The sequence below is a fragment of the Peromyscus eremicus genome, chromosome 23 (genome assembly GCF_949786415.1).
Source record: "Peromyscus eremicus chromosome 23, PerEre_H2_v1, whole genome shotgun sequence".
In the NCBI taxonomy this organism is placed as follows: domain Eukaryota; kingdom Metazoa; phylum Chordata; class Mammalia; order Rodentia; family Cricetidae; genus Peromyscus; species Peromyscus eremicus.
Genome location: NC_081438.1, coordinates 41,698,669 through 41,724,765, shown reverse-complemented (window position 1 = coordinate 41,724,765; position 26,097 = coordinate 41,698,669). Strand labels below are relative to the sequence as shown.

The 26,097-nt window shown below is 44.9% G+C and overlaps 3 long non-coding RNA genes across 6 annotated transcripts; 1 reads left to right on the top strand and 2 right to left on the bottom strand.

Annotated features, from left to right (window-relative positions):
• Positions 1–976: 976 nt before the first annotated feature.
• Positions 977–16,188, bottom strand: LOC131898665 (uncharacterized). Of its 2 annotated transcripts, XR_009375980.1 has the most exons (5): positions 16,141–16,188; positions 15,108–15,225; positions 13,024–13,142; positions 3,483–3,570; positions 977–1,860 (listed from the first exon to the last, which is right to left on the bottom strand). It is a non-coding gene; the product is annotated as an uncharacterized LOC131898665 (long non-coding RNA). The 2 variants fall into 2 exon arrangements; XR_009375981.1 differs by lacking the exon at positions 15,108–15,225 and having other exon boundaries at positions 978–1,860.
• On the top strand, positions 4,025–7,246 carry LOC131898664 (uncharacterized). 2 transcript variants are annotated; one of them, XR_009375979.1, is made up of 2 exons: positions 4,025–4,063; positions 6,351–7,246. It is a non-coding gene; the product is annotated as an uncharacterized LOC131898664 (long non-coding RNA). The 2 variants fall into 2 exon arrangements; XR_009375978.1 differs by lacking the exon at positions 4,025–4,063 and adding an exon at positions 5,551–5,793.
• Positions 16,189–16,727: 539 nt separating the features above from the next.
• LOC131897998 (uncharacterized) lies at positions 16,728–23,728 on the bottom strand. 2 transcript variants are annotated; one of them, XR_009375831.1, is made up of 3 exons: positions 23,433–23,728; positions 21,132–21,702; positions 16,728–17,181 (listed from the first exon to the last, which is right to left on the bottom strand). It is a non-coding gene; the product is annotated as an uncharacterized LOC131897998 (long non-coding RNA). The 2 variants fall into 2 exon arrangements; XR_009375832.1 differs by having other exon boundaries at positions 16,729–17,181; positions 21,132–21,580; positions 23,433–23,727.
• Positions 23,729–26,097: the final 2,369 nt, after the last annotated feature.

The window sequence follows — 26,097 nt, the reverse complement described above, 5'->3', positions numbered from 1 at the left end:
TGTCTGTTAAAGTCCCTAAGAAAGGTACTTTCTTTATTCTTTCGGGTTTTATTTGGGGAAAGTGAAATGGTCTACTTGAACTACAGTCTTGGTGTGGTGTAGTGCAACAGGAAGGATCCAGGCTGGAAATCTGTGTCCTGTGTGATGATATGTTAGGGCTACAGGTTCCAGTATCCATCCTCCAGGTGTAGGGTCTCAGCTGCCATCTTCCCCATCCTTCACCTCACTGCTGCCCCTGCACTGCTGTTATCATCCCTGAGAGTCATATGTAGCACTGACCCAATGAATGTCTACATCCCTCATGGTTCCTGCAGGACCAGGGTTCCCTGGCATCTAAAAGTGCTGCCTCTGTCAACAGGACAGACTCGCACACAGTCTCAGGCTTCCTTCATCTTTGATTACTTCATCACCTCCAAACTGCTTTCTGACAGTCTTTTAGAAGATGCAGGAACTGTAAATCCACTGGGAGACAGGAGAACAGAGATAAGGGGAAGAACAGGGGAAAGGAGGTGGAGAGGATGAAGAGGAAGTGAGAGGACCTCGAGAAAGTAGAGTCTGTCCAGAGGAGCTTACCTGAAACGAGTCAGGAGAAAAGGAGATTTTGCTGAGTTAAGGGTCTTGAAGAAGTGAGACCAGGAACAAATGTCTCATGAATGACAAACGAACAAATGAACATGGGTCACACATGAGCAGAGTGTGACCTTGGGTGTAGTGCCAGCCATGAGGAGGAATGGACCCTGTTCTGATGGTTCCTGGCATACGTCAATGCAGTGAAGTATGAGGCTGCTTTGGAAAGGGATTTCCATTCTGGGCTACTGAAGAAGGGTCTGACAGAAGAGAAGGGTGGCTCCATCATGCAGTGGAGTCCTCTCCTGCTCCTGTCTGACATGTCCTGTGGCAGATCTGATGACATCTATGTCTTTGTTTCCATAGCCTTCTCCATTCAGGCTTCCGATGTTGCCCCCCACCTCCTGATCCAAGAATCTTACATCATTTTTTCCATCTCATGGAGGGATTTATAACTGACATTTGACCTTACATTAACATTGTTCTGCTCCAATGTGGGAAGGTAAGTAGGCCTTGCCAGGCCTGATCCTGGGTATTGTCTTTACAAGGCCAGAACACTGGACTTCTCTATGACCAGTGCCCACCATTGGGGTCAGACTTACAAGGAAACCTTGATCATCATGGATGTCTTGATGACAGCCCCTGGTGCAGTGTGAAGCACTGGTTGAGTTGTAATGTCTCACTTGTTTTCCAGGACACCTTCCAGGTAGGGAGCATCTCACTGATTTACAAGGGAAAATGAACTCAACAGGGAATCCAGGGTACTAATCTGTGTGAATCATGGGCCTGCAGGTAAGTTTGAGTACAGTAAGTATCTGTGTGTGGTAGAAGACAAGTCTCTGAAGCCTGGTCTTGATGTGCTGAAAAGGATCCCATGAGGTGGCATGTGCCAGCATCCCTGACACAGAGGTAAAGTTATCATTGACTTGCTCAACTGAAGAGCAATGGGAGACTGAGAGACTGCAGAGGTGTGACAAGGGAGGAACCATCTTCTCTGTTACAGTTGGCCTCCAGCTCCATTCTGACCATCTGATTCTGTCCTGTTAGCAAACACTGATGGGTATGAAAGTCTTTGGCCAGATCTTCCCAGTGGATGATAGCCAGCTTGTGCTGTCACTGACTTCTAGAACCCTGACCATCTGGTGAGTCCCAAGTGCAGAGAACAAGATCAGTCAGTTTGTTTAGGAAGAGAGAGAAATTTTCAGTTTGTGGGTATCACCTGGTGTCAGACTGTGTTTCTGCTGCATATCAGTGAAGGCAGGGCTGAGAAGTGGTTGAGGAGTCTGTTGAATTCTAGAAATGAGATAGGGAAGTTTCCTGAATCCTCATCTTATATTTTACTTTTTTTGAGACTGGATCTTACTGTATAGCTCTGACAATCTTGACACTCTCTGTGTAGAACATGCAGCTCTCAACCTCAAAGAGATTGACCCACTTTCTCTGCCTCCTGAGTACTGCAATTACAGATGTGGACTGCCATGCCTGGCTTCATGTACTATATGTATAGCATCAATGATAAATTCATCAGACATTTGAGGGAAAGGAGACAAGTTCTGTGCTTCTTTCATCCTGACAGGGTCAGGGATTGAACTGAAGGTTCTGTCATCCAGGATGGACTACAAACAGCAGCAAAGTCCAAATCTAACTTTCAGAATAGAAGTCTATGTCCACCACTGAACAGATACCTGGAGGTGAGAACTGCTGTCATGAACTCTTCTGGGGACCCTGGTCAGTGGGCTGGAGGAGGTATGCACTAGCTGATACATCCTTGGGAACAAGGCACAGAGCATTCAAAGGCTACTCTCTAACCCCTTTTCACAGGATCCCCACCTGCAGTCCAGGATATATCCCATGACTTCAACCTGACCAATCAGGAGAGTCCAGATTGGCTACCTAGTCTGATTGATTGAGTTCTTTCTATTTGAGCCTTGAGATCACAGCTGAGGACTCAAGGTGGGTCACTGAGACAGATGGTGCCTGTCTTGGGATGTTGAAGGCAGGGCTCTCACTAAAGGACACCAGTGGCAGAGGCATTGCATGAAGCCATATATTCTAGATAGCAGTTTCCAGTTCTACTCATCTGACACGCAGATTCTGTCTGCTTGTCTGCTAACTTCTATGTCTACTCTTGCTCATGCGTCCCACAGTATTTTTGTTACTTGTCAAAACCACTTTGGGTTGGATTTAGGCCACTGAACTTTGTTCATACTCGCTGGCTAATGGAGAGCCCAGGGCTGCAGGTTTCTGGATTCTGAACCAACTAGGACTCTGTGTACCCCACTCTAGACAGCGTGTGATGGTAGAGGGGATCAGCCCCTCCCAAGAACATTGTCAACAGTCCCAGGAAGACCATTGTCCTATTCCATGTCCTGAGTGTTCTGTTGTTCATGTTCTGACCCCTATGACCTGCACATTTTGCATATGAGAGAAAACAAGGAGTCACACTGTAGACCTCTCTGTCCACATATTTTCACTTGCCAGTGTTCATTGCAGAGTCACTGGTCAGTTCCAGGCTTCGGGTTTCTACTACACTAATTTTGCATTTGATACTGTCATCTGTCCTTTGCAATTGGCACATTATTTGTTTCACTGTAAGGGCATGCAAATTTAAAACTCTGACTTCAAAATCACCAGTGCCACAGTACAAACTCGCTTCTAAATAAAGTGACATGGTTGATCTGGAGATGGAGAGCAGATGATGAGAACCAGACATTGCAGAGGCAGCAGGAAGAATTGACTAAAGGAGGGATTTGGGGAGAAAGGAAGAGAGAGGAGAGGAGCCATGGGGAGAGGGATGCACAGTAGGTCTAGCTTAAGTGCTGCATATTTCAAGTTCCCCTAGAGTCCCTTTCACATGCCTGTCCTCTTTAAAGTGATGAGCTCTCTACATCAGGAGACACAGGGTGGCAACTTACAGGTGTGGCCTGAGACAGCAGAAGTCGGAGCTCTGCAGGAAGTCCAGATGGCAGTGTGCCCACTTCCCCAGCATGAAGGGTCTCTGTCCTGCACAGGAGGAGGTAAGCCAGCTACTACAGGATTCTCTCCAGAAAACCTTAGTTATCAAGGATCCAGGGCTGGTGTTTCACAGCATCCTTGTCTGAGGGGGCCATGAGCCAATACCAGGTACAAGCTACCCATGACTGTGCAGACCCTGTGGACCAGTCTGCAGGGGAATGACCTGCAGTACTCATTAATCTGTGCACCCTTCAGGTCTGTGGTCCTAGTGAAATGTTTCCCCACATGAGGGAAAGGGAGCTCCTTCCTCTCCTTCCTCTCCCTCCTTCCCTGCTCTTGTATTTGCAGCCTTCATTTATCCCTGTGTCCTGCCCATCAGAAAAGACACAGTCCCACTGCATGCTGGCCTAGTTTACGTGTTTGTGAAGGGGCCTCACTGTAGGGAGTTTCATCAGAACCATATTTGTCTCCTAACAGGAAAGTGACAGCAAGCTGGAGGAAAACTCCGGATGGAATGCTGGGACATTGCTCCACTTCAGAAGTGAGTAGGCCTTACCTAGCCTAGGGCACAGTATCAGAAGTGGGGTCAGCACTCCTAAAACTACTTTGTACCCAGGTCCACTGGGTACAGCAGTCAGGCCTAGACAGCCTTGTAGACCATAGAGCTGGGGCTTTCCGCTAGGCTGACTGCTTGCTTGTCCTGCTGGGATAATTGTCTAAAGTGTTGTCGGGTGCACCTGACAGGCAGACAGCCTCTCCATGCAGTGAAGGATGGCCACTCTGAATGGGATGATTGTCAAGGCTCACCTGTGTGCATCACATGGCTGAAAGCATCATTGAGACCACTATATAATAGCCTGTAGCAGATGCTTAGTTTTTGGTTTCTTGTCTAAATTTGACTCTGGATTAGAGGTTAGGAAGAATGAGTCTGACCAGGCAGGTCCCCCTTAATTCCAAGGGTAGGTGGTCACTTAGCTTTTATTACAGAGGACAAGAGATAGATAGATAGATAGATAGATAGATAGATAGATAGATAGATAGATAGATAGATATAAACAGCTGAGGCATGGCTACAGAGGGATATTGAGATGACTTGGTGTAGGTGGCACATCTCTCCCCTCTGATCCTAACACCATTGAGATGGAACAGTTTGAATCAAAGATGGTGAACATCTTCTCACACCTGTATGTTGTGACATCCATTCTGTCACTGGACAGTGACTTAGTCTGTGTTGGGTTCCAGAGACTGGGGCATGGGGACTGACACAACCTAACAAGGGAAACCAGCCAAGAGACAATGGCCTGCTTGCTCCTCAGCCCATAGCTTGTCTGTTGATCAGTGAGTGACCATTAAGGAATATCTCACCCTGATGCACTTAACTGAAACCATGGCCTGTGGAAGGGAGTCTTGGGTAATGTGGCCAGCCATGGAATCTCTTGCGAGACAGCACATGTGGACCAGGACTCCAAGCCCTGGTAATGATGGTCTCTAAGAATGTGACCCTTAGGGACCAGAGTTGATGCCTAAGAGGCCATGTGAGTTTAATGTGAACTTCTTATATCACTGGCCACTGCAGGGAGCATGTGGTGGCCTTTAGATTGTTACGTGAGAGATATCAGATTATGATCAGGCTCACACACTCAACACACACCTTCCCCCACTGCCTGCCTCCTGGAGGCAGCAGGAACAGGTGCAGACAATACATGCTATTGGTACCAAGATCTTTCCACACACTATGCCAAAGTGGCTCAGTAATACTCATTTCCCAGTGGAATAAAGGGAGTCCAAGTGATGCTGGGTAGCTTGCTCTTTTGGACAGAACCTGACTGGTTGGGACTGTGTAAATTCCTCCCAGGTCATTGACATAGACTAGTGTGGTAACAGCCTGGGTCTCTTGTAGTCTCAGAGTTCAACTCCAGAACTCTCATTGACCATCCTTTTCTCCTCAGATCTGCAGGTTCTGGTGGATATGTTCTGAGACAAAGCTCATCTTCACTATATGTGCATCCTGTCTCATCTAGGCAAGTGTTCAGTGAGCTGGGTGCAGGAAACACAGTGCCTAGAAACAGACATGTTGGTGAAACTGCTTTTCCTTCTTGATCCTAGAGTTCTGTTTATGGGATAGTAGCAGAGCAGCTAGGACAAACCAATCCCTGCATTCAGGGCTTCTGAAGGAGACCCCACTGAACTCTCCCTCAGGAAGTCACATGGGAAGAAAAGGGTCATTATTCCTGCCTCATTAGGTCCTGAATTCCACCAAAAATAAACCAGGTATTATCTGAAAGGCCATAGGTCTAGGGTGGTGAATGAATCTTTCTGCCAGCCTCACCAATGGTCTAACATATGCTTTTACTTCTAAGTGCCTGGCCGTATCCTGAATCGTGGACCCCAAGAACTCCTGACCTGAGTATGTGCACACTGAGCATTAGTGACATTGAGGGAAAAGAGCACCTCTCACCTCCCCTTCCTAGAAGACTAACATGCCATTGTCTGAGCTCCAGAGGAACTCAGAGGCTCCACACAGCAATAGGAGGAGATGCTGTGGAGGACAATGACATGGTTTCTCTTCCACAATCCAACTACAGACACCCACTCCAAATTACCAACAAGATCTGGGGGATCTACAGGAGCATTCCCTTGTGAAAACCACCCAGCGGGTACTTACTGTTGAATCCTGCCCAACTTAGACCCCTTTGCATTTTGACAGTTCAGAAAGTCACCTATACCTCTCTGTCTTCACAGATAACAAATAAAACATTCCTGATCAGGTAAAGAAATATCTCAGAAGAGCATTGGGAATTAAATGTGCTTCTCTTTCTGAACTCTAGAGTGGATCTCCTGAGAACAGCAGTACCCATAGACCACCTGTCCCAGGCCTCCAGTAACATGAAGAGGCAGAACTTGAGGTCATACATTTGGCCCATTTCTCACTGGTATTAGGCAGAGACAATTTACAAACAAATACTGAAGTATTTAATTAGAATTCCAACATAATTTTCTATAAATTGGCATTCAGAATACTTTGACTACTGGAGGAGGGAAATCCAAACAACATGAGCTCTCAGGTTCTACCAGTTGCTTTTCTAAAGGTGACAGATGTTTGCACTTAATCTATAGACTCTGCAAAATCCAGTCTGATGCTCAAACACAAGATGTAACAACCAATGGGTCCTAAACCTAGAAGACATGGCAGAGGACAGGAGAGATTCCTTCAGACCCTGATCATCTTCTTCCAGGACTTCCCACAAAGCCTCAGAGATCCAGAAAAGGCTACAGGGAAGTAATGGAGACTGGATACATGGAACAGCACAAAAGCTCAGAAACAGGCCCAGCGAGATCCTGCCAGCTGATTTTTTTCATCGTCACCTATAAAAATCAAGGCAGAGAGAAAGGCTTGTCCACAAATGACTGCAGAAGAAGATTTAAAAAACAAGCAATAAGGAACCAATTGAAAAACTGAACACAGTCACCATTTCAATTGACCTCAAATACAAACACTATAATGCTCACATAAAGTTACAGAAGAGGGCTACATAAGTTCCTGCCTTATAGAAAGGAGGATCAGAAATAACACGGAGATGAACTGTGGACTCAGCAGCCCTGATACCACCAGACATGAAAATACAGAAGCTGGAACATGGCTGGAGTAGACACTCCCCCAGGACATCTAGAGAGAGCCTGGCCCCTGACACACCCCAGCAGACAATAAATCCCTGACAGTGAATGTTGTGTGGCTAAGAGGAGGTGGAGGTGTAGTGTGTGCTGTGTGGTGTGAGGAGGGCTGAAACCTATCACATTGTTGGGATGGAGATGAGCTGTCCAGCTGATCTGATAACAGCACTGTGTGGATGGTCCAGTCAGCTGGGGAAAGCAGCAGGGCTGACATGTGCTACCCATGCTCCTCCACTTGTTAACAACTTACATACAGGGTCAGTGTAAGGACATGAAGGACGCCCCTCACCCACACTCACCACATAGTTCTCTAGGTATTAGGACTAGATATTCAACTCCCCTTCTGCTGTCCCACATACAATGCTAGATTCTAGACCATTCTAGACATGCCTCCAACCACAGTGTACTAAGACATGGGGAAAGGTATCAGGTCCTGTTGGACACTTGACCTCCAGACAAGGACACATAGTTACTGTATGGTTCAAAGACTCCTGGAATCTTCCTGCACTGATGTACAACACTAGGTATAATGCAGCATGAGACACTACAGCCATGCATCCTCACTGGTACTACCAGCTGTCAGACCATGATAAACAACCCCTATGTCACACACACACACACACACACACACACACACACACACACACACACAGCCTTTAATGTACTTCTAAGTATTGGGCCATGTGACCAAACTACACATTGACTGCTAGCTATCAGACATTGTTAAACAAACCCTCTCGCATACCTCTCATGTATTCCTAGGTCTGGATCCAGAATGCAACCCACATAATCCTCTATTAACAGCTACTTATCAGGTCATACAGGACACTCTCTTGCCACTGTACGCATATACTCTGCTAGTATTGGTCCCCAGTTGACACCCTAATATCACTGAAATTCCACATACACTGCTAGGGTTCAGGCCCTCCTGAATATCACCCCATCACCACAATCTACAGTGTTAGTATCAGGGCCCACTGGATACCACATTTCATCAACCCATATATCCTTGTTGGATTTCAGACCTGCTGGGCATTCCAACACTCCATGACAACTCCCACAAGGCTAGCTGACGGCCCTGGAATGCACCCATCACCCTGCAGCTGCCTCATGTGCACTGCTAGGTGTCAGGCTCTGCTGGCTCCCTCAGTGCCACACACACACACTGAAGTGTCAAGCACATTTGGACATCACATCGTGCACTGCCAACCTACTTCAAAATGGGTGATCAGACGCTGAAGGACATCAGCTCAGCCATAAGCTGACACTCCGTAGGGATTGTGCAGAGCTTGACACCCCGTTCTTCCACTGCTCCCTTCTGACATACAGTTATCATCAAACATACTGGACACATCACCACCCCTGTGACCACACATCCACTCTAGGTACCAGGTCCAGTTTGACTTCATTACCCACATTAGTCGACAGCCATCAGTCCATGCTGGGAACTTCTCCCCATGTCAGGTCTTCCACAATACTTAGAAATTTGCACATCTGGACACCCTCCTTCTGCTGAAGACACATCTACACTGCTAGGCATCAGCTTCTACTAGACTCCTTCCTACGCTATACCATGTGCTGGGTCTCAGGCTCTACTGCTGGTTACTGGGCCATGCTGGACATTAACTCCTGTCCAAACCTCAGTGCATATAAAGTGCTGTGTGTCAGGTTCACTTGAACATCAGGCTCCATCACGCATGACATGCTAGGTATCCAACAATGTTGACACACACCCTTACCCTCGATATACACAACTGGCCCAGTGAACACTACAATTTTAAAGGCTCTGCTAACACCTCCATCACTGACATATCAAGTTTCTTGCCATTGTTCTCTTACTAACACTCTGTGCAGATTTCAGTCATGTATATTAAAGTATGTTGTATGCATATACAATAATTGGCGTCAAGCCTTACCCAAAATAGCACCATTCTGTTGACAACATACACTACCAGACAGGGGCATGGGTCTAAGCACGGCTGAAAATTAGCAGTGCTTTTGCGGCAGCAGTATGGGTGTAGGAAGAGAAACTTATTAGATGAGGCCTGTTATCATGCACAATGTCCATGTTAGAACTGGGGAGTCCTGAGGTTGTGATACACAGTAGGTCATCCAGGTCTTAGGTAGGCATGTAGCAAAGCTTGAAACCAAGCAGTGTGTTTCAGGCTATAGTGGTAGGGGTAGGCGTGTCCAGCAGGGCTGTGGTACATGGATGGGTTGGCAGCAGGACTAGGAGGGAGTAGCTAGATAGGCCTGTTGTGGGGGCGGCCCCTGATAGTGGGATGAGTCTCTGTGGGAGAAGAGGGGGATGCTCTGCAGTGTGTCTTATGAACACAATGGTGTATGTTGAGTGGCAGCAGTTGGGAGCTGTCTAGATCCATTAGGACATGACACCTAGCAGTCTATATAGGATACCAGGGGGGGTTCCAGCCATGCCTGTTCAATAGTAATATATGTGGAGCAGTGTTAAAGATGATGATGTTATATGGAAAAGTGTGTGTGTGTGTAATATATATTGTGTGCGTATGTGTGTGTGCATGTGTGCTTGAACTTGTGGTGAGTGGTCAGAGAGTGAGCTGCATTGTCATGGAGATAGCTGTCTTAGAGAAAATGAGTCAGTGACTAGGCAAATAGAAGCCCAGGGTCAGTATATTATCAGTGAAGTTGATCAGAGAAAATATCTTCAAGTTATAGACTTGAGAGATTTTGTAGAATAAGGGTAGAAAACAAGAAATGTGAGACTTGATGAATACAGGCCTGGGGGAGGAATTTGACTTTATTTTTGCTGTACCAAGAAGCCAAGTTTTTTCTTTGCCTACAACACTAGGTGTCATCGTCTGTAAGGTGTCCCCACACTTAAATTGGAACCCACACCCACATTGCTAGGTGTCAGGTTCTACTGTGAAAAATGTCTTCTACAGCAGGTGCCAAACACACATTCCTAGGCGTGAGGTCCTGCAGGGTCAACTGTCCACTAAAGAAAATGCTTCTCTCATACAGTTGGGAAGCCTGAACTCCAAGAGATCCACAATGCAATGGCTAAAGCCCCATGAACAGCGCTGGGTATCTGGTCTTTCTAAGGATGCCCTTACTTATAGCAGCAGAAGCCACAAACAGCTGCCCACATAGTATAACACAAGTGTCAGGGTCTAGTGTTTATCTCTTCCCTTACACCACATATACATACATGGTTAGGTCACATTCCTGATAGGAATCACCTCAGCTACAGCAGTGTCACACCCCCAGAGCTAGGTGCCACATCCTGATGGGCACCTCTTCCCCTACATCCAAAAAACCAATACAGTTACACAGCTAGTTTTCTAGTACTGGTACTCCTCCCCTATAGTCAAACGCCAGGTACACAGTCACACACTCACAAACACACTCAGGCACACATGTTTGTATGATCCCATGCACGTGCTCATGCACTCTCATCCAGCTGTCATGTCAACAAGGTCTCCCCCATTCAGACAAAGCCCTATTTACACAGCCATCGAAGTGTTGACCTTCTAGGTGTCCATCCCCCACAGCCAAACACATACACAGCCACAGAGAGACAGAGACAAAGACAGAAAGAGACAGACAGACACAGAGACAGAGAGACATAGAGTTCGAGGTCAGGTCCTGCTGTTACCACCCCATAACAGACAAAGCTGTGTACTCAGGGCTAGGTGTCAGGTTCTGATACATACCTCTTTTCCTGTATTCACAGTGCAATATTCTTACACAGCTAGTTTACCAGTATGCACTGCTCCCCTATAATCAAATGCTAAGTACACACTCACACACTCAGAAACACACTCAGGCACACATGCTCCTACAAATGCCTTCACAAATTTAATGTACTCTCAGCTAGCTATCAGGTCCTAGAAGACAGCCCCATACAAGGAAATCCCCACATATACTTCTAGGTGTTAAGTCCTGTGAGGTAGAGGTATCACCCATACAACAAACAAACACACATCTCTAGGTGTTAGGTCCTGTGAGGTGTCCCACATAGAGTCGAAGCCCTATTTACACACAGCCAACAGGGTGCTTCTGCTGCTAGGTGTCCATTACCTACAGTCAATCTCTTCTCTCTCTCTGTCTCTCTCTGTCTCTCCTCTCCCCTCTCTCCTCTCTCTCTCTCTCTCTCTTTCTCTCTCTCTCTCTCTCTCACCCCCTCCCTCTCCATCCCCCTCTGTCACATACACACACATGTATATATGTACATCTAAGCCCCTGTACTGTTAGGTATACACATGCCTAGAGCCAAAGACTCCCAATACATGCGATTTGACTGGTCCTTCAGGGTTATTGTCTCCATTATAGGCAAAGCCACCCCCTCATCAACACACAATACACACACACAAGTGCAGTTACATGGCAGGATCTGTTGGATTTACAGCTTCCTTAGAGCCAAAGCATCTAAACAGGGCCAGGTGTCAGCTTCTGTTAGGTCCACCCTTCCCTACAGCCAATATTCCTCTTACACAGCTAGGTATCATGACTCCTAGAGATCCACTGCCATACAGTAAAGTCCCATGCACAGGGTTAAGCGTCAAATCCCGCTAGGAACCCCAGACACGGGCAAACATCCCACATAGCTCTCATATTCATATAAGATATCATGCTCAGGTATTTGTCTCTAGCCTTACAACCAAAGTTCCACATACACAAACATGGTTAGGTTTTAGGATCTGCTAGGTACCTTCTTCCCCACAGCAAAACACCAGGTTAACACAAACATACAAAAACACCAACACAAGCATGCACACATGCACATATACAATCATGCATGGAGGCCTGTAGGAACCCTCCCTAGGTTGTAAGTCTCAGGAGTTTTTCCCCTAGCCTCATGAATGGAGCTATGGATTTAGGGGAAGGCTAGGACTTGGCACCTACCTCTGGGTGTGTGGCATTGTTGTAGAATTGGGGTCTTCCTTTCAGGACCTGACAAGTTGTCATGTATGTTTATGGCTTTGGCTGTAAGGGTGAGACTACAATGCTACCCTTGACACCTATCCCTGTGAGGAGAGCTAGGGCTTAAAATAGAAGTCCATCAGGACTTGACATGTGTGTGTGTGTGTGTGTGTGTGTGTGTGTGTGTGTGTGTGTGTGTGTAAAGTTGTGCATAAGTTTGGTGAAGTAATGCCTACTAGGTCTTGACACACCTACCCTACAGCCAAAGATTTTTATTCACGTATATGGCTCACTATCAGTTCCTGCTGGATAAACCCTCCCTTACAGCCTAGCCAAACTGACACAAATCTCAGAACCTGCTAGAATGTCACCCTATATTGAAAAGACCCACTTATCAGGTCCTCCTCAGTATCATCTCCCCAAAAGCAAAGCTTCAAATATACTGGCCAGGTGTCACCCTAATCTCTATAGCCAATGTTACAGGTACACAAAGAGATGGAGTTAGGTCATTCTGACTACCCTCTGCCTTATAATCAAAGACTCTATCTCTGTCTCTGTCTCTGTGTCTGTCTCCGTGTCTCTGTCTCTCTCTCTCTCTGTCTCTCTCTCTCTCTCTCTCTCTCTCTCTCTCTCTCTCTCTCTCTCTCTCTCTCTCTGTCTCTATCATACACACACGCACCTAACTATGTATCTGTTACTTCTAGACATTTCCTCCCCACAGGAAAGTCCCATATACACACAGGGCTAGTTTTCTAACTCCTTCTAGGTACAATCTCCCTAGGAAGATCTCAGAAGAACCTCTAAGAGGACATGCTATCTAGCTGTGTAAGAGGAATATACATATAGCCAAAGCTAGACACAAAAAGCTAAGTGTCTGGTACTTTTGGTATCCTCTCACCTCTCTGTACCTCCATGTTTTATACTCACTTCAGAAGTTTGAGAGCCAGAAACAGCTGATGGAGATGACCTCTGGCATTGGTCTTTCTGGATCTGGGTTCTCTCACTCAATATCTTTTCCACATCCATCCATTTATACAGAAAAATGCCTTAAAAACAAAGAGGATTATTTGCTGAGTGTCTGAAACTAGGCCTGTGATTTTGCAGTTGCATGTAGTTTACAGGACCCATTTCTTTATTAATGTCTAAAATGGGAGATCCAGGTTCACTGTAGGTGCCTCCACCCCTGTGTGTTGTTCCTGAATTGTTTAAGAAAGTAAAGTGAAGGAGCCGTGAAGAGCAAGCCAGGAAAGAGCTGTCCTCTGAATCTGCTAGAGTTCCTAGAAAACTTCCCTAATGATGGACATTGAACAGGACATGGGAGCCTAATAAACTCTTTCAATCACATTGAGTTATGTCAGGACCTGTCTATCAACAATACAAAGTATACTAGGACAGTATCGCAGGACTGGCCTCAATTTGTAATACTCCAAACTTCACCTACTGACTGATGGCTTTAAGACTGTAACATAAACCTATATGAACAAATAAAAGTTTAAGGTTGACTAGATCTCAGGGAGAAAAGAAATCAAGGACCAGTACAGTACAATTCCATGGGGTGAAGTTATTTTAATGAAGTTAATCATCGAACACATCTCAAGCAGACAGTTTGGAGAAATACTGCTGAATGAGGGTAGACACAACAAATAGTGCCCGATGATATATACAGAGACAGGGGATGAATCTGAGTGTATTTTTAGTATGATAAGTACCAAACAGAGGGTATAAACACAGGAGTGAAATCCTATGACTTGAGATAGTTAATCATGGGGCATGTAATTAGTAACAGTGGTTGCTGAAACCTCAGTTTAGGAGGCTGGCAGAACTTTGGCAACATTATGTCTTGTTCACTCTCTGGATCCAACATTGGTGAATGTACCCACTGCACTCTGTGGAACATGGCTCATGAGGTCAGAATACATGTTAGCACATTGTGACCAGCACACACAACCGTTGTAATACACATAACCTGGCTCATGAGATCAGAGGATGTGAGACATTATGAATCCTGCTCCAGCACACATCTCATCTCAATTCCTGCATTCTGGTTGGTGAGGTCAGAAGGGATACCACTCCTAGATCATCCAGCATCAGCCAGTTATCCCACCTACAAACCAGCACCATGTGTCTCCACACCTGAGCTCAAGCAGAACACAGATGAGCCTAGCACAGCCAAACTCGGAACACCAAGGATCAATCAAAACACTCTCCAACACAAAGGAAACAGAAACACTCAAGTAACAAACTAAATCCAGGTGCGGTGCGCAAGGCCTATGAAAAAAGCAGAAGTAACATGAAAATCCAGGACAACATAACTCCTCCCAAAATGACCAATTCCAAAGTGGTGGCCAACAATAAGAGAGACTTAACCAAATTCAAGGCTGGGTAACAAGGAAAGCCCAATGGCAGATGCATGGATCTCCCTGGGAAGGGGAAATAAAGGAATATCTTCTGGGGGCAGGTGAAGATGAGAACATGAGGGTTTGGGTTGGGATGTGTATGAAGGGGTACTCTACTGAGAGATGATTGGAAGCAGGGAGCATTTTTGGGTCAGGTAGAACGTGATGCAAGGGAAACTCTCCAAAATCTACAAGGATGATCCCAGCTAAGACTTCTATTAATAGTAGATGCACAACTTGAACTGGACATCTCTAGTTGTCCGTTTGATGGCTACCTCAGTTGTCATCAGGGAGCCTTCATTCAGTAACTGATGGAAATAGATGCAGAGACCTACAGCCAAACATTGGGCCTCATTCGGCTTCAGGGAATCCTGCTGAAGAGAGGGAGGAAGGATTGTAGGAGTCAGAAGGGTCAAGAATATCACAAAAAGCAGAAACAAGTAACCTGGGTCACTGGAACTCACAGAGTCTGAAGCAAGAGATAACCAGAGAGCCTGCATGGGAATGATCTATTCCTTCTACATATATGTGACAGATGTGTAGCTTGGTCTACTTGTGTGACTCCTAACAATGGTAGTGGGGCTGTCCCTTGGGCTTTGGCTGGCTCTTACGAACCTATTTGTGAGTCCCTGCTGTGCATCACTCTGCTTCCTAACACACACTGCTCAATATAATCCCAATTGGACAAGTCCTGACTCACAGAGGAGTAGAGGACACTGAAATAAGATGAGGTCTGTAGAAAATAAGAAAACATGGTTATTACTCTGGGAATATATTGGTGTCATTGGGCAGATAGTTGTGGGGTGCGGGGTGTGAGCACTTTTGAAGATCTTGCAGATCCAGTGCTGGGTTGTGATTAGGATAACCAACATGGCAGGGACCATGTCAAGGAAGGACTGATGCTCCACTGGTGGATACAAACTGCCCATGAGTAATTTCCCCAATGGATAAAGCTTGTTATTATGCATGCCTTTCCTGACCTCATCCAGCAGCTTACTCCACAGCTTGCCCATTGCTGGGGCCCCAGGAAAGTTAAACCACTCTGAGAGCAGTGGGCTGTGGAAACCACCTGGTGAGACTAAAGGAGGACAGCTCCACAGTGATGCAAACCCCAGTAAAGCAATGTTGAATGCCATGACCATTGACCTTCAGCTGTGTCTTGGCCACAGCATACCTCCCTTCCCACCTTGGTTTTACATCATACTGCGTAGCCATTCAGTGTCACATGTTAATGACCAAGACCTCATATAGAAAATAATTCCCAAATGATGTTGATTCTTCATGGACTGTAAGAATGAAGATAAAGACCAAGGCCAAAGGGCAAGTGGCATGGCACTAATGACTATGGGGTCTGCTCATTGCTGGTTCATTGCCCACCAGAAAGAACCAGATGGAATCCTTACCATGAGAGCTCTATGGTAATAAAAGCTAGCATAGTGGCGAGATTGGATGAAGGTAAAAGGTTCCATAGCAGCCTACGCCATGAGCAGCTGAGTGGGTAAGAGGCCTTGGGACTTTATTTCCCACACTAATGCACCTTATACCTTATAGCAGGCAAGTGTTCTCCAATCACAAAGGATCAACTGGGGAATTTGTCTTCACCCATCACTGAGCCAGTCCTGGACACCTCTCTGGTACTCTGACTCACATGTAGACACAACAGAAGATTCTGACTCCACCTTGTATTGATGACTTCTCAGGGATCATATGGTTCTGTGGGGAAGACAAAGGGAGAACACTACCCATTTGCAGTTCTTGTGAGACTGTTGGGCCCTCCTTTCATCTAACCACTCCCCTTCAAATCAAGATTGGGACTGAACTTCAGAATCTCAGGGCTCAGTGAACAGTGGCTTGAAAATCATCTGCAGCCCTGGTTTTCCCTGGTTCCCACCTATCCAGTTCTTAAATTCTCAGAAAACTTTAGGTGATGGGGTGAACATTACCTTTGCATTTAGATTTTACAGTACTGGCAGGTAAACCAGGAGCCTAGGGTTACATATTCTCACTGCCCTGGTAGTCAGCCCTTATGCCAAGATCTGAAAACAAAGTAACACCGACTTGGGCCTGATTTGCCTGATACAGGCCCTCCATCTGCTAAGAAAGTCATTGAACTTTCTGATAAGTTTTTGCACCCTGAAGGCAATCCAAATTAAACTGAATCAGACAGAATTGGAAAAGCGCAGGTTTAATGGGTAAAGTGTTCCCGGATGAATCCCCTGCCCCTTAGAGAAGAGACAGGGATGGGAGACTGGAAGAAGCACATGTCTGTTTTTGGGGATGCAGCTCTGGGGGAGGAGCTGTGTTTGGCAGGCTTTGAAGGGGTGGATTTGGAGAGGAACTGTGTTTGGTAGGCTTTGAAGGAGCAGGTTTGGGGAAAGAGATAGGGGAGGAGAGTTAAGATGGATCTTCCACCAGACTCCTTCCAAACATTCCAGACTCTTGGGTATAGGGAAGCCAGGGTGCCAGGGCCTGAGGTAGAGCTCCCACCCAAATATTCCAGATTCTTTGGGTATAGAGGTGCTGGCTCAAGTCTAATTACTTCCTTTGGGCATGGAGTGACATAGGAAAGAGGAGTTGGGAGTTGCTGGGCTCACGTACAGCAGGAGGTGTGAGGGGAGGAGCATCCAGTCAATTGTCATCCTGGAGATCTCAGGCATCTGTTTCTTGAGGCAGCAATGAAGGCAAGTTTCTATGAAAAAATTGATCATTAACATATGCTCTAGTTGTACTGTAAAGATGAATGTACAGAACAGAAGAGCAGACAGACCCTTTATTGGGACATCTTGGAAAACCAGAGGGTTGCTGGGGATGTCTTTCTGTATGCAGTGAATGTGTGTTGCTTTGATTTGGTTGATAAAATATTGATTGGCCAGTAGCCAAGCAGGAAGTATAGTATAGGTGGGAGAAGCAGAGGGGAGAATTCTGGGAACAGGAAGGTTGAGTCAGGAGTCACCAGCCAGACACAGAGGAAGCAAGATATGTAGGCAGAACTGAGAAAAGGTACCAAGCCATGTGACTAAACATAAATAAGAATTATGGGTTGATTTAAGTGTAAGAGAAAGTCAATAGTTAGCCTGAGCTAATGGCCGAGCAGTTTTAATTAATATGAGCCTCTCTGTGTGTTTACTTGGGTCCAAGTGGCTGCAGGGCTGCAGGAGCCAGGCAGGACCAGGAAAACTTCGGTTACAAATGGCACCCAATGGCTTGAGTTTATACCTGAATCTTAAGAATATTTAACAAGCAATTCTAAATGGAGCCCAAAACAGGTTCCTGCTTCATGTCTCATGTGGGTGGCAAGATGACGTAACACGTGGGTTTGAGCTACTTTATGGTGAGTTCATGGCATGTGGGCTTGACCTGCAGCATGGAGCATTGAGGCATCTCCAAGTTGCACATTAAGCTGCATGGTAAATTTAGCCTTTGCTAAGAGAGAGAGAGAGAGAGAGAGAGAGAGAGAGAGAGAGAGAGAGAGAGAGGAAGGAAGAAAGAAAAGGTTTTTGGGCTACACACAGTTGGATGGAAGCATAGACCCACTGCCCCCATAGTTCTGCCATGTTGGGAAGCTGAGTTGGGCAGAGCCAGGAGCCAAGGCTTCTGCTTCAGTACTAGCCACTGCAGTTTAAAGAAATAGTTACACAATAAAGCAGATTGAGATGAAACAAGACTTTAAATGGTTTACAATGTGTGTAAAAATGTACGTAGGCTTGGAAGAAAATTAATATAGAAAGTTATATAAACAAGTAGTTTTAAATAATAAAGTCTTTAAAGAGACAGTAAAAGTAATATAAAATAAGCCACATAAAGATGGATATTACACAGAAAATCTGTATTGTGTTGTCTTTGATATTTTTAACTGCAAATAGACATTCAATTGTAAAGGCTGCTCAGTTAAACTAATATGTATATTTCAAGGTACCTTGACTTCAAAATTTGGATCTAAAGACATGTCACTTTGGAAAGGAGGCTCTGCTTTTGTTTTCACAGAAAGCAAGAGGCTATCAGATGAAGATACATCAGGTTTGACTAGCCAAGACCCCCTGAAAGGTCTCCAATGACACCATGGCTCAGATGATCCATCATCCAGAACAGTTTCAAGGCAATGGGCTCAGAGAATACAGCTTCATGGACTACTCCATAACCTTAAAATTTTCTTTGTGTCCCATAAGAATACAGCACCCTCATCCAGCAGGAAGTAGTATGAGAAGCTATGCCCAAATTCCCAAATATACCAAGCTGGCTTTGGAGATGGAATTGGCTCACTCCTTCTCTAAACTCAAACATATTGCTAAAACAAAAGGTTGAGAGATTCTTCTGTCCCATATCAAAAGAGCCCTCTGGTGTGGGACAGAAGAAAACCAATATTTTTATTTAAAGCACGTTGATTATAAATTTGATCTCTTTCTAAAGAAGAAAAGGAGATGGTATAGATATGATAGGATGAAAGGGTTAATGAACCTACTTTTAAAGAGCAACAACTTGTTTAAAATGTTTTATATTGCTATGGATTTTAGTTTATTGATAAAAGTTTAAACTTAATTTTGTTATACTGTATATATATTTCTACTCTCATTTGAGGTATTGTGTTTATGTAACTCATTTAGATTGTAATGGATAATTAAAAATATAGATTAATAATTAGTCTTCTATGATAGTCAAGCTTATAGTCATGATAAGTTTTCTAAGTATACATATATATAATTCAATTAGGTAGGTAATCTCCAAACACTTCAAAGACCTACAGAATATGGTATTTAAAATGTTTTAAAAATTTAGGCTTTCTGGACAGTGAGACATGTCTGCTCCTGGCAGCACCAATTTACTTTAGAGAGGAGGATGGGCATTGAAGACACTCTATATGGAGTTTATATTCTTCTTGGCAAAAATAGCCATTTGGGCAAGAAATTATTCTTGCCTGAACTGCTTGACAAAATGATGTATCGACTGGACATGCAGGACCCATAGGAAGGTGACCACTGAACTTTGCTTGGCAAAATGGTCCTTCAGGTTCCTGCTTCACAGAGGAAACTGCCAGACATTGTACAGAACATAGAGAGAAGTGACTGAGAGACTCTATACCTATGGGCTGAAGACAGATGCCCCAACTTTATAGAGGAACTTTGCATGACTGTCCAGGCAGCCAGCTGTCTCTGTCATTCTAGATTTTTGAAAGTTGCTTATAATGCACTTCCTGTTTACTTAGGTAATATTATATCCTTCTGGGGTCTTTGATGTAGTTGAAGAGTAGATAGTTATAATTTCCTTAGTTATGATAAAAGATAAGTTAGATATTAAACCTTAGACTCACAAATATAGGATAGATAGGATATCTTCTTTATTTTTTGCCAAATACAAATAGACTAGATATTATAACTATAATTCTTGATTGATAATTGTTTTGTTATATGTAATTTTACTATGTTAAAAAAACTTTTTGGAAAAAAAGAAAAGGGGGAAGTGCTGGGGATGTCTTTCTGTATGCTGTGAATGTGTGTTGCTTTGATTTGGTTGATAAATAAAATGTTGATTGGCCAGTAGCCAAGCAGGAAGTATAGTATAGGTGAGAGAAGCAGAGAGGAGAATTCTGGGAACAGGAAGGTTGAGTCAGGAGTCGCCAGCCAGACACAGAGGAAGCAAGATGTGAAGGCAGAACTGAGAAAAGGTACCAATCCACGTGGCTAAACATAAATAAGAATTATGGGTTAATTTAAGTGTAAGAGCTAGTCAATAGTTAGCCTGAGCTAATGGCCGAGCAGTTTTAATTAATATAAGCCTCTCTGTGTTTACTAAGTGGCCGCAGGGCCATGGAAGCCAGGCAGGACCAGAGAAACTTCAGCTACAGAGGGTGGAGGCTCTCAGCTGCTGGACAGACCTTGTATGCTGAATAGGTGCCCATTTGAGCCTGGAGAGATGGTACTAGCATGGATGTCCCAGAAGCTTGGCAGTTGAGGGGGTGGTAAGAATCACAGTATGAATGGAGAAGGGATCTCAGAAGAGAGAGGTAGGGGAGGTACCCGGACAGTCAGGAAGTTTTGGCTGGGAGGTAGCGATTGAGGAGGAAGAGTCTTCCATAAAGGATCTCAAAAGGGCTCAAACATGTGGGAGATTTTGGGGGTGGCCTGGAGGTAGGTAAGGGCAATGGGGAGAAGGGAGGGCCAAGATAACCTGAGTACAATGGAGAGCTTGGTGAGCTGTTGTTTGATGAGTCCATTGGCCTCAACTTTTCCTGAGAATAAAGGTGTCAACCATAGTTAGGGGATAACTGAGTTCTTTATGTATCCACCTGCCAACCCTCGCCTGGTTGGTGTCCTTGAAGCTGGTGCAGAGGCTGGCATATCTAGAGGGCCCCTGGGAATGGTCCTGTGAAATACTCAGGAGAGCATCAGGGCCAAGGTGAGTGTGGCCCCCAAAAGGCTGAGAACATTGTGACCAAGCAGAGGTGCAGGGCAAGCAGGTATGACCAGAAAAAGAGTGTGAGAAGAATTGCCCTGCAAGAATGCAGGGAAGTGTCAGGGTCTCAAGTGGGAAGGAAGGAATCCTGTCCACCCCGTGACAGAAATTGGTGAGGGAACTGTAGGACCTGAGTGAGCTGTCAAAAAAGAATAGGTAGCTCCGTGTCCAAAAGAAAGTCAATGGACTTACCTGTTACCCGCAGCGTCACCCTAGGCTTGGAGAGGGCAGTGGATTCAGCAGGTCTAGGCTGTGTCAGTTCTCCGCCAGGCTTAGGAATTCTCAGTTGCCAGTGCTGGTGAGGCTGGACCTCCAAGGCATGGCTTAGAGGACGAGCCTGCACAGGGGCATTCGGATTTCCAGTGCCCAGGCTATCAGCAGACAGGGCATGGCCTCCTGGGTGGCTGTGGCCCTGCTCGTCTCATTTGAAGCAAGTTTTTGGTGGGTTGACTTGGGCTGAGCTCCAGCAGGATGGAGCCTCATGGCTGACTTCCCTTCTACCCCTTGTGGGGCCCGTGGTGTCCTCAGAGAAGCTGCAAAGGCTTGGGCTTGGAAAGTATTCCATTACAGCTTTGTCTCTTGGGTTGACTCAGCTGTCATTCTCAAGCATTAAAAACTTTAAAATCCATTTTCACCAATTCCTGTAGGGGAGTTTGGGGATCCTCCTCAGTCTTTTAAAATTTCTTTCTAATATCTGGCACTGACTGAGAAATGAAATAGATGGGAAGGCAGGAGTCTGGCGAGACCGAGTATAAGAAGAAACCTGGGAAGATTTGGGGGTATTAGGCCAGTGTGTAGTTTGAGGCATTGGGAGATAGGGGGGAACAGTGGGGACAGGGGAGGACAGGAAGGAAGGTAAGGAGGAGGAATTTGGTCTTAGATTTGTGGCCCCGGGGGAGGGGGTTGGGTAGGTAGAGTTTAGGGGAAGTGGGGCAGTTAGTGTCTCCAGCAGTGAATGAACCGTGCTATGAGACATTGGCCCCTGTAGGGAGGGTGGGAACCCAAAAAACCATGGATGTAGGGCAGTTCTGTTCAATTATATCAAATAGCCCCAATTTGAATAGATTTTGTAAAAGACCCTACAGGGTTGTTTGGGGGATCAGGCCTTGAATGGCAAGTACTATTTCTCAAGTCTATGTCGGGGACCTGAAGCCTAGCACTGTGGTAAGTCTTAGGTCAAAAAATGGGTGTGTGTGGGGGGAAATTCCCTTCAACAGAACTTCTTCTAGAGAAGGGATCCCATGGAACAAGGCAGCCCTTCACCCTGGAACTCTGGAATGGGTTGGGGGCCTGGTGCAGCCACATCTTTGGCAGGACATCCCCCGAAATGAAGAGGCCCTGGGCCTCCTAGGCAATAACTTGAAAAGGAAACTTACCTAGCTGGGAGCCAATTTCAGTCTGGCACAGAGCAGGTGTTGGGAGAGGGGTGTTTTCCCACCACAAGGCCCTGAGCCAGTCGCAACAAAGCGAATCAGACCAAATTGGAAAAGCCCAGGTTTAATGGGTAAAATGTTTCCCGGGTGATTCCCAGCCCCTCAGAAAGGAGACAGGGCCAAGAGGCCAGAAGAACCAAGTGTCTGTTTTCAGGGATGCTGCTTATATAACCTGTGGAAGTGGTCTTGAGCCTCTCTGGGGGAGGAGCTGTGTTTGGCAGGTTTTGAAGGGGCGAGTTTGGGGAAAGAGACAGGGAGGAAAGTTGAAGTGGATCTTCCACCAGACTCCTTCCAAACATCCCGGACTCTTTGGGTGTAGGGATGCCAGGGTACCAGGGGTGGATGGAGCTCCCACCCAAACACTTTCCTTGAAGCAGGCCCCATCTTCCCTGACTGTGCCTGCCTTCCTGCCTGAATCTGATTCTCCTCCATACCCAGCAGAAACCAGGCCCTGGGCCCTGCCATGCCTTCTCTCTCTCCACCCTTTTCCACAATGACCAGTGCTGAGTTCATGCATCCCAAAGTGCATTGGAAAATTCTTGCAATCAACAGGCACAATGAAAAGGAGTCTAAACACAGACATTCCTGATCATGATCAGGGGTGGTCATGGAACCCATGCTTTCAGAGTTAAATGATGGGAGTAAGAGACAGAAAAGTAGAAAGAGCCTGGCTAAGGGACAGGACACTTAGAAGACGTAAAGACTCTTGCTGACTACAGAAACATGCTAAAGTTTTCACTAATGCTACTTAGAGAAGACATGAACATGTCAGAGACAGAGGAACTGACAAACTCCCAGTGAGGACTTAAGTCTCATGACCACCAGAGTCAAGAGATGTAGATGTGCTGTGAGATTTAGAGATACACAATGTCAGTAACTCTGCTTTCCTGTAAACTCACCACTGTAAATGTCAGCATAAAAGCCTTGACCCTGTAATTAGGTATGGTGAGCTCAGTCTGTAAAAGGCAAAATTTCTAAGAAAATTAAGTGCTGTAAAGAAATTCAATTAAACCCCCTTATACATTTAGCTGGAAGCAGTTAATATAGCTGTGTCCATTACCTTGCAAAGCTCAAAGTTTCTCCAGTCTATCATCATAAGAAAAATCTTAGGTGATTGGAGGAACAGGGGATGAAAATGCCATGTAACCAATTATATCACACTCCTGATGTATATCCTATGAATTTCCACATTATGTTTCCTTATGCTCTTGTAAATCTGAGGTTGAAGAAGCTCTCCTCTCATAAGTAAATCGTTTAAAGCTACTTGATCACAGCCATGAGAAGAATTAGTGTAGTTGTTCATGGTGGAAAGGGAGAGGAGGAAACAACAACAAATACAAAATACTGTTGGTTTTCTTGAGCCGTGATTGGCCCACTGCATGTGACATCACAAGGACTCATTGTGAGGCAAGCTAGATACCAGTCCATACAAGGCACTACGCTCTTAGTCAAGGGCCCTGCCAGATACTTGTCTCTTTCAAAGTGTCTTTACGTGGTTATAGAGTAAGGGCTTTATGAAAAGTGTTTATTTTATGAAAAGATTTGAAAGAATGCCTTCCCTCAGTTTTAGGGACTACTGGAATACTTATGGATCATTACAGGTATTTCTATAAATTACTGGATTCATCAGTGAATTCTCCTGGTTACAATACAAGACACAGCTGTCGGTCTAAAGTTCCTGAGATCCTTTGAGCTTGGTTCAGTTTTCTTTGTAGATTTCCCCATCATGATCTTGATCCCACTTGCTCATTAGTCCCTCTTCCCTATTTTTGACTGGACTCCCAGAGCTCGGCCTGGTGCATGGTTATAGATCTTGGCATCTGCTTCTATCAGTTACTGGATGAAGGATCTATGATGGCAATTAGGGTATTCACCAATCTGATTACCATAGTAGGCTAGTCAAGGCACCCTCACCACTGTTGATAGTAGTCTAATCTGTGGTTGTCCTCGTGAATTCCTGGAAAATTCCCTAACACAGGGTTTCTCCCTTACCCTATTACGTCTCCCTCTCTCAAGACATTTCTTTCATTGCTCTCCCACTCCATCCCTTCCCCAGCTCAACCATCCCATTCCCTGATGTTCTCCATCCCCTACCCTCTATTGCCCTCTTCATTTCCAGTTTTCTCATCGGGATCTCCTCTGCTTCTCCTTCCCAATGTGATCCATACATGCCTCTTAGGGTCCTCCTTGTTTCCTAGCTTCTCTGGAGCTGTGGGTTGTAGTCTGGTTATCCTTTACTTTATATCTAATATATGCTTATAAGTGAGTGCATACTATGTTTGTCTTTCTGAGTTTGGGTTACCTCACTCAGAATAATATTTTCTAGTTCCATCCTTTTGCCTGTACATTCCATGTCATTTTTTTTTAACTGAGTAGTATTCCATTGTGTATCTGTACCACATTTTCTTTATCCATTCTTCAGTTGAGGGCCATCTAGGTTGATTCCAGGTTCTGTCTAATAGGAATAATGCTGCTATGAACATAGTTGAGCATGTGTCCTTGTGGTAAGATTGAGCATTCCTTGCGTATATGCCGAAGAGTTGTATAGCTGGATTCTGAGATAGATTGATTCCCAATTTTCTGAGAAACAGCCATACTGATTTCCAAAGTGGCAGTATCAGTTTGCTTTCCACCAACAGTGTAGGAGAGTTCCCCTTGCTCCTCATTCTCTCCAACATAAGCTGTTTTCAGTGTTTTTTGATCATAGCCATTTTGACAGGTGTAAGATGGTATTTCAGAATCATTTTAATTTGCATCTCCCTGCTGACCAAGGATATTGAGCAATTCCTTAAATGTCTTTCGGTCATTTGAGATTCTTCTGTTGAGAATTTTCTGTTAAGCTCTGTAGCCCATTTTTTAATTGGATTGTTTGGTATTTTGATGTCTAGCTTTTTGAATTCTTTGTATATTTTGGAGATCATCCCTCTGTCAGATGTGGGGTTGGTGAAGATCTTTTCCCATTTTAGGCTGTTGCTTTGTCTTATTGGCTGTTTCCTTTGCATTATAGAAGCTTCTCAGTTTCAGGAGGTCCCATTTATTAATTGTTGTTCTCAGTGTCTGTGCTACTGGTGTTATATTTAGGAAGTGATCTCTGGTGCCAATGCATTCAAGACTACTTCCTACTTTCTCTTCTATCAGGTTCAGAGTAACTGGATTTATATTGAGGTCTTTGATCCACTTGGACTAAAGTTTTATGCACTGTGACAGTTATGGATCTATTTGCAGTCTTCTACATGCTGACATCCAGTTATGCCAGCACCATTTGTTGAAGATCCTTTTTTTTCCATGGTACAGTTTTGGCTTCTTTGTAAAAATTAGGTTTTCATACATGTGTGGATTAATGACAGGTCTTCAGTTCTATTTCATTTGTCCACATGTTGGTTTTTATGACAATACCAAGCTGGTTTTTTTTTTTTTTTTTTTTTTTTTTTTTTACTGTAGCTAGTAGAGCTTGGAGTCAGGGATCACGATGCCTCCAGAGGTTGCTTTATTGTACAAGATTGTTTTAGCTATCCTGGCTTTTTTGTTTTTCTGTATTAAGTTGAGTATTGTTCTTTCAAGGTCTGTGAAGAATTGTTTTGGGATTTTGATGGGGATTGCATTGAATCTATAGATTGCTTTTGGTAAGATTGCCATTTTTACTATGTTAATCCTACCTCTTCATGAGCATGGGAGATCTTTCCATTTTCTGATAACGTCTTCAATTTCTTTCTTCAAGGACTTAA